The sequence below is a fragment of the Pinus tabuliformis genome, chromosome 9 (genome assembly GCF_031772625.1).
Source record: "Pinus tabuliformis cultivar Carrire ecotype Pingquan chromosome 9, CPIR1, whole genome shotgun sequence".
NCBI lineage: Eukaryota > Viridiplantae > Streptophyta > Pinopsida > Pinales > Pinaceae > Pinus > Pinus tabuliformis.
Window position 1 is genome coordinate 1,212,677,936 of NC_142307.1, and position 13,442 is coordinate 1,212,691,377.

Below are 13,442 nucleotides of genomic sequence, written 5' to 3' on the forward strand. Positions count from 1 at the left end.
GGTATGATAATGAGACTCCCTTAGAATTTTCTCATAGCCTGCAACATCCTTAATGCCATGAAATAGTAAATTAAATTAAAGGTTTAATAATATATCTTGATAAATACCTAATAAACAGATTCATTACCCTTCCTAAGGGTATTAAATGGAGTAAGGAAGAAAGACATGAAGCAATCAATGTAGAAAACAAAAAAAAACAAAAAAAAATCCCTCATGAGAAACCAAAAAAAGATAAGAATGGGATCAGGAAAGAAATTCTACCACACCCTTGGGATGAGGTTGCATATCATATCCTTAAATACATTTCTTGTGAAGGAAGATTAAGCATTGTCTATCTTTATAAATGTAGGCTCCTATATCAACTCAGATCCAAGCTAACTTACATGTCCATGAAAGGCTTAGCATACCACATTTTCTCCTTTATTCCATTAAAGAGATGACAAAAAGAAAAGTGAAAAGGGGGAAACATAATTACTTGTCCCATCATCGCCTCATCAAGTTAATAGTAGTGGATGCCTTGGAACACCTTTAAAACCCGCTTCTTTGGACATATTTGGTTGACATCGATAGACATGCCTTCTTAGAGGCCCAAGATTTGTTAGCAAAGTTATAGGCAGAGTTTGGAGATGCATAATTATCAAAGACATAGGTGATTGAGTTAAAATTGGTAGAAACAAGAGTAGAAATAGAGACAAAGTCAACAGAGCACCAAGTTTAATTAGTAGTCCCAGCAACAGAATTTTAAGAAGCAATACTAGATCCTCAAGAAGGGTTAAAAAAAACCTTAGGAATAAATTAAGAAACCATAAAAGAGTCTAGCTAAGAAAAGGAAGAAATGGGCAACAGAAAGCCCTGTAGCACAAGAAGGAGGTGTGGAGATTTTAGAGGAGGAAGAAAAGGAGATTTTCGCTACATTAGCATCCCCAGGCACTCCAACAAAACCCAAGGCAAGAAGGCCCACTCAACCACCTACTTAGTTAGAGGAGGAAGAAAAGGAGATTTTCGCTACATTAGCATCCCCAGGCACTCCAACAAAACCCAAGGCAAGAAGGCCCACTCAACCACCTACTTAGTTTAAGAGAAGAAAAAGTACCAGAATGAGGTTTAGTGGCAAACCTAGGCCTCCATCTCCCACTCTTATTTCCATAGAAGAAACTCCTAACCTTGAAAAAGAGGAGCCTCAGAATCTAGAAGTGTAGAAACTCATGACACCAATGGTGAAAACAACTATGGAACCCACACCTATTTACAAAATAATGTTGTAAACACAACCAGAGGGCCAAGTACTTAGCATACAAGGCTACAAGAATAAACAACAAAGCTACAGAAGTAACTTGCAGGGCTATAAGAAATTGACAGAACAACAGATCAACCAACTCCAAGAGAATCCACTTCCTTCTACTCATAGATTGAGGAAGTTGAAATAATTCATATACATTTATCACCATGAATATTTCTTGAGGTTGAACAAAAAAAGCCTAAGGCACATATATGGAAGAAAATTACGCAATCCAAAGGAGTTGCTGCTATTGGAAAGATGGAGAAAATGAAAAAGTTGAGAGAATATATGTTACTAATAAAATTTAATGAAGCCAACGGGAGGGATTACTTGGAAGGATAAAACAAGAAACTAAAGGCCCAGTTGCAGCAAAAAAAAAGGTTACTACAAGAGAGAGAAACTCAAGTTGCAACCTTATAGACAAACTTGGGCATCATGGCACATCTTTTTTTGAAAGCAGTGAATTGTAGGAAACCATTTAAAACCTACTCCTTATTTCGCAAGAATTAGTGGTGCCAATTTCAAATTAAAATTCTTGCACCAAAAGGATCACTCCCTCTACAGGATGTTAAAGAATTTATTGGTTTTTTCCTTCAGTGTAGCATAGAAGACAAGGCCATGATTGTTGAGTTTTACATTCACAACCTTATGCTTCCTAATATGACCATATGGGACCCAAATCCATATTTGGGAGATACATAGTTCATGGCCCTAACATTTTGGCTAAGGCATGAATACGTCAGGGTGGAAGAAGTGAAGATATCCTTGGACATGGAGCTACATAAACAACTTTATATCAAACTAGGGCATCATAATCTGGCCATCCTCACTTCTACCCATGCAATCCAAGTAGAGAATCCTAAAATGGTGAAGCTTTGTAAACAAAGGAAGGTAGATTCCATCCTCCACTTTAAGGATACCTTTAGTCTATTGGGGGAAGAAATTTCGCAGGATTTCCAAAGGAGATGGAAGACACTACCTTGTAACATGAAGATTAGGGAATGGCATTTCCCTAACAGGTCGCGGGCCACACTAGAAAAAAATCCTTTATATAAAAGAATCATTTAGAAACTTGAGACCTAATGGATTAGACTCAAATTTAATTCTTCTTTGCTTTTAGGACTTTAGGAACATCAAAGCTAAGAGGAAGATTGGAGAGAGTGGTAGGAAATTGAGACAAATGCAGGCTTTTATCCAATAGGACAACCACCTCCAACACAATATGGGATGTTGATCTAAGACCTATGCTTAAAGGTTGAGAAAAAATGAATATGTGATTCTATTATTGTATGTTGATGACTTGTTTCTAATAGGTGTGCAAAATATTATTATTAATTGTAAGAGGGAACTTGATTTTGAATTTGATATGAATGATCTTGGTTTGATGCACTACTATTTGGGGCTAGAAGTATGGAGAAATATTTCTTGGTTAAGAAAAATAGATTACCAAGATCCTGCAAAAATTTGGAATGATGGAGTGTAAGTCAATGTCAACTCCCATGGTTACAAATCTAAAAAATTTGAGAGACTATGAGTTTAATTTGGTAAATCCATCCATGTACTTGTTGGTGGCCAAAAATGACCTCACCAAAATGTTAGGGAGACCACCTGGTCAGAGCCCCAACTGAGTCCTTATCCGTTTGATTTGGCGTTTCTGATTAGTTCTATCGGGTCTAGTTACCACCTCTCTCTCCCTAATGACTTGTGATATATCTAATTATTCATCAACAAAAAGAGAGATATCGGCTTTACCCTCTTGCAAAGCTCTTGCAAGAAAGCAACCCTTAAGTTGAAATAAGGGCTCAACTAGGCCACACTAAAGTTTACCCCTGTGTGCGGGGACTTCTGAAGTACAATGGTTAAATCTAAATGCAAATCTACTCTAATATGCAAGTAACAGAAACTAAATCCTAAATCTATCTTGGTTGAAAGAAGGATTAGTCCCCCTCTCAACCAAGAACAAGGTAAAATGAGATTTGGACCAGCTTTGAATTTAGAATAAAAATGAATTCAATAAGCCAAGAAAATAGTTCCAGGACTTATTACTAATTCAAGCAAGTATGTGCATTCAGTTATCTGATGAATAGTCATAATATCTTTGGTGCACATACATCCAAATTCAAATAACATGAATTCAAATGCAATAATATGATTTCATTAAGGAAATAGTTCTCATAAAATAATCATCATTAGAACCAAGATATACTTGACATGAATTTGCTAAATAGTTAATAATTATGTTATGTTTATATATTTGAATTCGTTATTTTACTTGATAGTAACTAGATCCATCATTAAAATATAGCTTTCAAATGATTTAAATAAGCATACAATTGACTAAATTTACAATAGTGCAAAAATCAAGAAACATATACTTAAGCGTGCTTGAGCCAGAGGCGATCTGGGATGGGTGACCTCCTAGGAAGTCCTGGTTATCGGGTGCAAGCCCCAGAAGTGATGATTGAAGCTATGTGATTCATTTCACTAGTTTCAAGGGTGACCTCCTAGGAAGTCCTGGTTATCGGGTGCAAGCCCCAGAAGTGATGATTGAAGCTATGTGATTCATTTCACTAGTTTCAATCCCACTTCTTCACTCTCGTGAGCATCACCCGATGCAATGAGTGCTAAGTGGACTATTCAAAAATCATGAGAAATTAGTCAGTTACGACTACCTCTCATGGAAATGGTCATAGATGAATGACTTACTTAACGCAGTTGAATCCCAAAATGATATCTAAAACATATACTTATCTGGATCAAGAATTGCATCAGAATTTAATTAAATCGAAGCTAAAATCAATCCATAATTTCAACAAAAGTGTAAAAAAATTGCAGATCTAATCAAAGCTTGTTGAGCATATAATTTCTCAAAAAGTTTCATGATAGCATGAAAAAATTTGTTGTAATACATCTCTTTATATTTGGTCCAAACTAGTTAATTCTCTACAAAATTTTGCTCTCTACAATAGTGCAAAAAACCCTCTCTTTGCACAAAATTTCCTCTAAAAATTCAAATTTGAAACCTTTCCTCATGTGAATTCATATTCCTTTTATAAGTCTTTAGAATTTGTTTGGTATCCTTGATTTCATGCTCCAAATCCTCTATCTACTTGCAATTCCAAAATCTACTCCATCGAATTTGAATTAAATCTAAAATCAAATTTAAAAACTAAAGATAAAAATAAGAATCTAAAATAATTAAACCAAATCATATTAAAATATAATAAAACTAAGTTAATTTTAATAGAATTAAAAATAAAACCAAATTAAATTACATTAAAATGATAAAGCTAAACTTAAATTGATAATAAATAAATTAATTTGAAAAAAAAAACTGAAGTTGCTTAAATTAAAATTAACATTATTAAAATTAAAACTAAAACATAGCTAAAACAATTGGAATATATTAAAGTTAAAATAAATAAAGCAAAACTAGAAAATGAACTAAAATAAAAACTGAAATTAGCTAAGCTAAAAGAAAATTTCTAAATAAAATAATAAGATTAAAAGATTAAAAAAAAAGAAGAGAAAAGATAAATTAAATTTAAACTAAAATAAAGTTACATTTAAATTTAAATTTAAAAATTAAATAATAATAAAATTAAAGTAAAACAGCTTAATTAACTAAACCTTCAAACTAGCTATGACCTGATTTAAAAAGAGTGATATAAAACAAAAAGAGTTTTTAAATTAGAGAAAACCTAATATAAAGTTAATCAAGATTAAAGTGAAATCGGCCTATTAAATTTCTCTTTTTTTTTTTGTTTATTTTGTTAATCACATCCAGGTTATTTTCTCTGCAGAGGAAGTATTATTCACTCCCTTTTGTATCCAGAAATAAGTGAGTTGAATGTGCAAGATTGTTGAACCAAGAAATATGTGGGCAGTCATTATGCTACCCAACAAATGTATTTCTGAGTTGAATGTGCAAGATTGTTGAACCAAGAAATATGTGGGCAGTCATTATGCTACCCAACAAATGTAGTTAATTTTTTCCTTATAGACAAATAATAATTAGTATTTGTACATTATTGTGCAAAGGAATGTTGACGGCGTTAAACGGAGAGCGAAAGCGTTAAATGAAAAAGAGTGCGGCGTTAAACGGAAAGACACTTGTTCAAGATTCTGTTAGAAACAACAAATCTAAACAATATCATAAAAATAAACCCCACAATTAAAAAAATACTTTCAACATAACTATGAAAATAATTTTATAATACATCTTTTCCTTTTCCAAAAACACAAATACAGAAATAGGAAAAAGTTCAACTGGCCATGTTTTTTTTTTTGGTTTTTTTCCATAAAAAAATATCAGTTTTGATCTACGGAACTATCTCCACAAATCTTCTTCCCTTTTGACTTCTGATAAAAACACACATTTCGTAATGTATAATCTTCAAATGAATTCGATTTTCAGAAGTGCGTTCATTTGTTTTTCAAAAAGGGTCATTGAAAAGTGTAACCTCGCGCGATCACATTGGAGTTTATTGGAATTTCAAACTGAGTTGAGTGCTTTGTATTCACAATATAGTTTATTTTATTAATGACGTTATCATTGTATAAAACAAATTAGTCATGTAATCACTATATACAATAGGTTACACTACATACAACGTGATTTATAACTTTTATATAATATATCTCTCACATATTTATATATGTTATGTTTATTTAATTTACAATAAAATTATATATATAATTTTAAATTGTATTCACAAGATATAAAATTATCTTTAGATTACATTTAGACATTTTAGTTAAATTTATATGTATGTATAACTTGCTATTTTATATATATTAATTAATTAAAAATATATATTAATATATTTATAATTTAAAAATAAAATAAATAATTAAAGTCATAATGATTATAAAAAAAATTGGTGATAATCACATCAAAATTAATTTACTGAGGTATTTCGAACCAACTAGTGTGGTTCATTATCAAGGCAAGATTAAGATTAATTTAATTTATATAATTTTATAAACATTGTAAAATACATATTTACATACCTTTAAGGCCTAGGCAGTAAAAATGATCAACTTTGACCAATCGAAACTTTTAAACCATGCAAAGGATTCACATGAAACCTCATTCATTGGAAGGTGAGCAAGAAGACAAGCATAATGGAGCCAAAAGCGACCAAAATTGAAACATGTTGTAAGCACTCAGCGCAAAGGAAAACAAGCTAAAAATGACATTGACCAAGTTAAATGAAGGGTCCCCATTATTATTATGAAAATTATAATGTAAAAATGGGGGTTGTTGTTTTACCACAACGTACCTTAAGTTGAATGGCTCGTTGATGTATTTGGTTAATACCAGGTCAGGTATTTTCTTTGCAGTGAACACGTTAATTCAGAGCTATGTGTAACTGAGACATGATCATTGGATTGCATCAAAGAACATATTAAGATATTTCCATGGTACAGTTGACTATGGTTTGAGATATGTCTCAAACGATGATATATAGTTGTAGGACTATACAGAGGTTGACTAGGCAAGGAGTGCTAAAGACAGAAAGAGTACATTTGGAGGTCGCTTCAGTTTGGGCTTTGTTATGATTACATGAACAAGAAGGAAGCAAATATTTGTTGCACTCAACACTACCAAGGAAGAATATATTTGTTGCACTCAACACTACCAAGGAAGAATATATTGTAGCTAGCTTGGCGAGTTGAGAAGCAATGTGGCTTCGGAAGTTACTCGAGGAAACATTTGATCATGTGCTCGAGCCAACCATGATATATTGTGATAATCAAAGTTGTGTGAAGTTGACAGAGAATCTAGTTTTCCATGACAGGTCAAAGCACATCGAGATCAAGTACTACTTCATTCGTGACATGATGCATAAGGGAGTGGTGAACCTTCAGTATGTTTATATTGATGAGCAGATTGATGATATTCTGACAAAGCCTCTATCCCGAGAAAAGTTTGTACACTTTAGAGACAAGCTTGGACTTGTTGAGAATGCTTCTCTCATTGAGAGGGAGTGTTTTTGAGATAACATCGTGGACTAACATTCTCCCTGTGTCAAGTGCATTGACTCGAATTATGGATATTCCCCCTGTGTCAATTACATTGATCTGAATTAGGGAGAATGGTCCAACAGAGAACTGGCATTCTTCATGTGTCATATATGACCCAAATTAGGAAGAAGGGTCCTAGAACATCAAGCTTGTTTAGCATTAGGCCCTGAAGTAATCTGATAGAGTCTGACCTTTGGTGATTCACCATGTGTCAAGGCGTTGACCCAAATTTTGGCGGACCAAGACTAGTCGAGATGCCATGTGTCAAGTACTAACCAGGATTACGGTGACTAGTTGATGCTAAATGATGTAACATGTGTTTGAAGTACTGATCCTAATTGTGGTGAGGATATACCATTGGTATGTGGTATTGACTCGAATTACTAACTTGTTGATGTTGTTGATTTACCATGTGTCAGAGATGTTTGAACAAATTATGGTATTTGTTTTATGTTATTGGTTTACCATGTGTCACAATTGTGACCCGATTATCATAATGATTTGTTATAACCTTTTCTTAGAGAAATTTTCTCACATGAATAACATTTTTCTATTCATTATGAATACCTCCCTAGCTAAGAGGGAGTGTTGAATTCTGTAGATATGGCCAGTCTTCATAATTTATGTTTTACCCCTTTTAATGTATAAAGAATCTGTAAGACATGTTCTTCATGTCATTTTGATTATTTAGCCCTTAAAAGAATTTATATATGACATGTTCTTCATGTCAGATTTTAAAGAGAAAATTTTGAAATTAATTTTTTTTATTTTTGGCTCCAAACTAATCAAGTCGTCCCTCCTTCAAGCCAAGTCGGACCAATGAAGAGACATACACATTCTAGACATGAAGATTACTATATAAATGCATTCAGCCTCCTCCACAAAGGCATCATTCAAATCACACGAGAAATATATCTTTTGGGCATCCAAACGAATGATAAGAAGGACAAAAAGAAGAACAAAGATCATCTCTCTAACTTGCACAAGTGCATCATTCAACTCACACAAGAAATATATCTCTTGGGCATCCAAACGAATGATAAGAAGGACGAAAAGAAGAACAAAGATCATCTCTCTAACTTGCACAAGTGAATTTCTCTCTCTTCCATCTCACACGTGTGTTGTTGGGTAGTTTATGGGAAACATATTCTAGGTAGGCCAAAATTCAGGGCAAGACAAGATTCTAGGCGGCTGGTAGTTTTTTAGCATATTATAAAGGCCAAAATTCAGCCTAGGGAAGATCAAAGAGGGCCAAAGTTTGCAGGACATAAGTTTGACTTGACTTGACTTGACTTGACTAGAGGTTTTCTTGACCAAGTTTGACCATAGCTTGTTGATCAGTTTGATGTCGTAGTTGACTAGCAGCATTAGTTTATCTCTTGTTGAACTAAAGAATTTCTTTAAGGAAAAGGTTGTTGAGTTCTTCCCCCGAGTGGGTATTCCTAGGGCAAATCTTGTGTTCCCTTTGTGCATTGTGATCTCTATTGTCCTTATGATTGTATGGTTGAATTTATGAAGTGTAATTTCTTAATGATAGATTGGAATTATTAAAACAATATCAATGTCATTAGAAGTAATTATCAGTATTTCAAAAATTTGTGCTTGTATCTATTGCAATTGAAAAATCAACACATTAGACATTTATTTATTTCTTCATTCAAAATTATTTCTTTATTTTGTTACTAGACCTTACTTATATTTTGGCTTCAAGGATACTCATATATATAATCGAACTCTGGCAAATTTTGGAAGTTTTTCCTTCGTAATCATATTCTGGAACTTTCCAATACTTAGTGATTTTTTGGCCCCTTCTCTTGAGGTCAGGTGTCCCTGAACTCCTTGTTGCTTCTTATGATCATGCTTGACTCTTTCGACGAAGACAAGACATCAAGGTTCTATTTCTTTCAAATTTTACCAGGAATACTTTGCAGAACATTTCCTAAGAGGAAATTTATATTTTAAATGCATATATGCCTTACATGTAACTATAAAAAGAATGACCATGACTGAAATCCTTCGGTCAGAGGGTACCAATATTGTGACTTGGGTCCTCTCAACCATTTATGGATAGCGATCGATATTCTTTTATGAATGCATAATGAATGTTATTCCTTTATGTTGTTTTTAAAATATTGTTTCTGTAAATTTGTGCTTTCTTTCTTTAACTACCATTCTCAAAAATTTGTTATATGTGTATAATTATTTTCTTGTATACTTAATAAAATTATGGGTTAACAATTATAGGTTAAGTATACCCACAATTATGATTCTTTATCCTTTATCCCAAATTTTTAAGGTTAACTACCTTTCCTCTTTGTTTCATTTACAGTTTGGCCTAGCCTTTTCAAAGGTTTCCAATAGAAAATTATGTTAATCTCTCAAGATTTACGTAGAAAAAGTTAATGGCCAAATCCTTTCTAGTTAGAATTTGTTTCACCTCATGTCGTGGCTTGACCTTTGTTCTTTTCTAACATTTCAATTCAATTTGACCTTACATAAAATTATGTTACTTATATGTTTATAAAATCTAACCCTAACTGCATATCCATATGAAATTTGAATGCTTTCTCCATACTTCATATAATTGTTTTGAACTTTTTTCTAAGATATATTACTCTCAGCTCTAGCACCTTTCCATAAATATCAATATTTAATTTAAATTATTGTCTTTGCATGAAAAGTAATTTATACTCCAGAATCATTATACAGTAAGAAAATACATATTCTTCACTTAACTGCTTGCATTATATTGTTTACTACTTTGTATTTGCATGAAACACTTTTATCATTTCAAATACTAAAAGAAAATAAATTCTATATTTTCTTTTCATTTGTATGCACATACATAAATTATATGAATAGTAATAAAAATACTTCTACTTCAAATTATTAAACATAATTTTACCAGCAAGTATCAACTACTTAAGATACATGTCACTCAAAATATCGACTCGTCAATATCTTTGGAAAGTAAGTCTAGAGCTGCAATGCTCCTCTCAACTTTGACTCATCCCCTGAGCTCTAATGGACTGCCAAGACTAACATAAAGCTCTATTTTTTTCCTTTCTTATGTTTCCCTTCATGTCCACTATACCTTCTCCACACTAGCTATTCACCACATGAGTCTAACTACATTATAGGAAAAGAGGACCCTTTTTAAGGATTTTTTAGTAGTTGGAAACTACCTCCTCCCCTATCCCTTAGGTGGCAAGTAGTTACTTTCTCATTAATGAGCTCCACTTCGCCAACTTCCTAAGGCAACGTCCTATCTTTCTAGGGAAGTTATTGATCAATAAATTATCCATCATTAAGTGATATAATACTCATATTAGATGCCTAGGTATTACATCCAAGGGTTAATGAATTCAACCACTGGCTTGCCATCCATAGTTTTCTATTCAGCCACTTGTAGCCTCAGGATTATTTTCTAGATTTTTATTAATAACTTAACAAATATATTTACATAAAGTAACTTATCAGTAACACAATACTGATATACTAGTTCCAATTAAGTCTTAAAATATGAACATTAAGTAAACTTGACACATACACAATATTCACAAATAAACACTAATTCAGGGAATATTACACCCTCCCCCACTTGAGTTTGACACTATCTCGATGTCTGCTCTAGATTTCAACCCATTTTTTAGAATAAGGATGGATGTGATTCTTTAAAATAATCTTACAAATCCCAAGTTGCCTCCTCTAGGCTAAAGTGTTTCCACTAAACTTTGAGTTGGGATATGACTCTATTTGTAAGTGTGACTTCCCTCTAGTTCTACATGTACAACATTCCAATCAATTATGTGAGATGGATCATGTACATGATATTTTTTCAATAAAGACACATGAAACACTTTATGAAACTTTATGCTTGCTGGAACAACAAGCTGATAGGAAATTTGACCTATCCTTGCTAACACTTCAAAGAGTCCACAATATTTGGGTGATAGCTTATCACAACTACCAAGTCTAAGAGTGCGTTTCTTAGGTTTCACTTTCAGATAAACATGGTCACCAACATTGAGTTCTTTGTGAACTTTCTTCAAAGCTTCATAGTTTTTCTATCGATGTTGAGCTACCTCCAAATTGTGTTTCACTTGTCTAATCGTTCCCTCCATTTCTTTTAACATATATAGTCCTAATACCAACATGTCTTTAGGATGATCCCATCTTAAAGGCACCTTACATCATATTCCATACATTACTTAAAAAAGACTCATCTTTAATGAAGCGTGATAACCATTATTGTAGGCAAATTCAGCTAAATGTAGATAATCTTCCCATTTAGTGGGCCTATCCATAACATACATTCACAACATGTCCTCTAGGATTTGATTGGTCCTTTTTGTTTGACCATCAATATGGGGATGATAAGTTGTGCTAAAGTTTAGTTTTGTACCCATGCCTTCAAACAAACCTTTCCAAAACTTAGAGGTAAATTTCACATCACAATCTGAGATTACAGTCTTAGGCATACCATGTAGTCTAAAGATTTCCTTCATGAATATATCTACTATATTAATGACTTTGAAAGTAGACTTTACCGGTATGAAATGTGTTTCTTTACAGTTTCTTTTCTACCATAAACATTATAGAGTCATGTTGTTTCCTTGTTTTTGGAAAACCGCTGATAAAGTCCATGAATATTGCCTCCCATTTCCACTCTAGAATGGGTAAAGGATACTTGTTTTTTAATTGCCATTTTTTTTATTTGTCAGTAGCCTATCAAGAGTATTCCATCTTTTTTTTTTCACAAATAAGATTGGTGCACCCCAAGGTGGCACACTTGGTCTTATATATTTCTTATCTAACAAATTTTGTAGTTGTATCTTTAATTCCATTAACTCTGGGATACTCATTTTGTGCCGAGCTTTAGATGTGGGACTGATCTAGGGATAATATCTATAATGAATTCTATTTCCCTTCATGTAGGTAGTCCAGAAATTTCCTCAGGGAAAGCATCCTTTTATTCTTTAATATGGGATAATCTTCTATGGAAGGTTTATTATTATTGTTAGAATGATCTTCAATCTGAAATGCATACAACTTGCATCCCTTGCTAGCACATTTATTTAGTTGTAAGGAAGATGTTTTCCTTACTGAAATAGCTCTTGGAACCCCTTTTATTGTACAAATTTCCCCTTCATCATTGACACATATGAATTTTTTTTCCAAATAGTTCAAAACTACCCTATGTTGTTCTTACTAATCCATGCCAATGAGGATTTCATATGATCCCAAAGGAAGAATACTCAAATTAATTTTAGTGTGTAATCCATTTAGGTCTATTGAACAATCTTTGTTAATCTTGGTAACTATTCTTTTGGTTCTTGTAGCTAATTGCACTAACCAAGGTTTAGTCTATTTTTTTCGTAATACCACATTTTTCAATCACATAAGAATAAACTAGACCCAGGATCAATTAACACAGATATAGTTTTTCCAACTATTTTACCTTGAATCTCTACCATGGTAGCTTTATGGTCAACCTACTTATAATCCAATGTTACATTAATCCTTCGAACGTTAGGGGCAATATCATTTACCCTAGAGGCTTCCTATATATTATGCATAGTTTCCTTCGTGTTTATAGGATTTTGTTGACAATTCCTCCATAGATGATATTCATTACAACCCCAACATTTAATTAGTGGTCTTGAAGATTCATCAATTTTTCTGTTTCGGGCTCTTGTTACTAGCCCACTTCCTTAATTAAAATTCCTCTATTGATTTGCATTCATATTATAATTTCCCCCATAAATACTTTTAGAAGTATTGGTAAATGAAGGTTTCCTAAATCCTTTCTTTTTAACATTCAAATTTTCTTTTTTCTTCGCTAACCAACTCTTAGAACTAACATTTTTCTGTTTATTCTTATTGTAGCATAGTTTTGCTTTTCTTGTTGTCTCATCCATTTTTTTCGGATTATCGAATTCAATCCTTTATTTGTAATAAAAAGTAAAATAACTAATAAACCTTTGAATTTTTTCCTTCTCTTCTTTAAAATATAACACATATCGTAACAGGCTCCTGAATTTATTCACAAAGGCATCCATTATTAGTTGACCGAGTCTTAACTCATGTAGTTCCCTAGGTTTCTCATTATACCTCTATGTTAAATATTTCT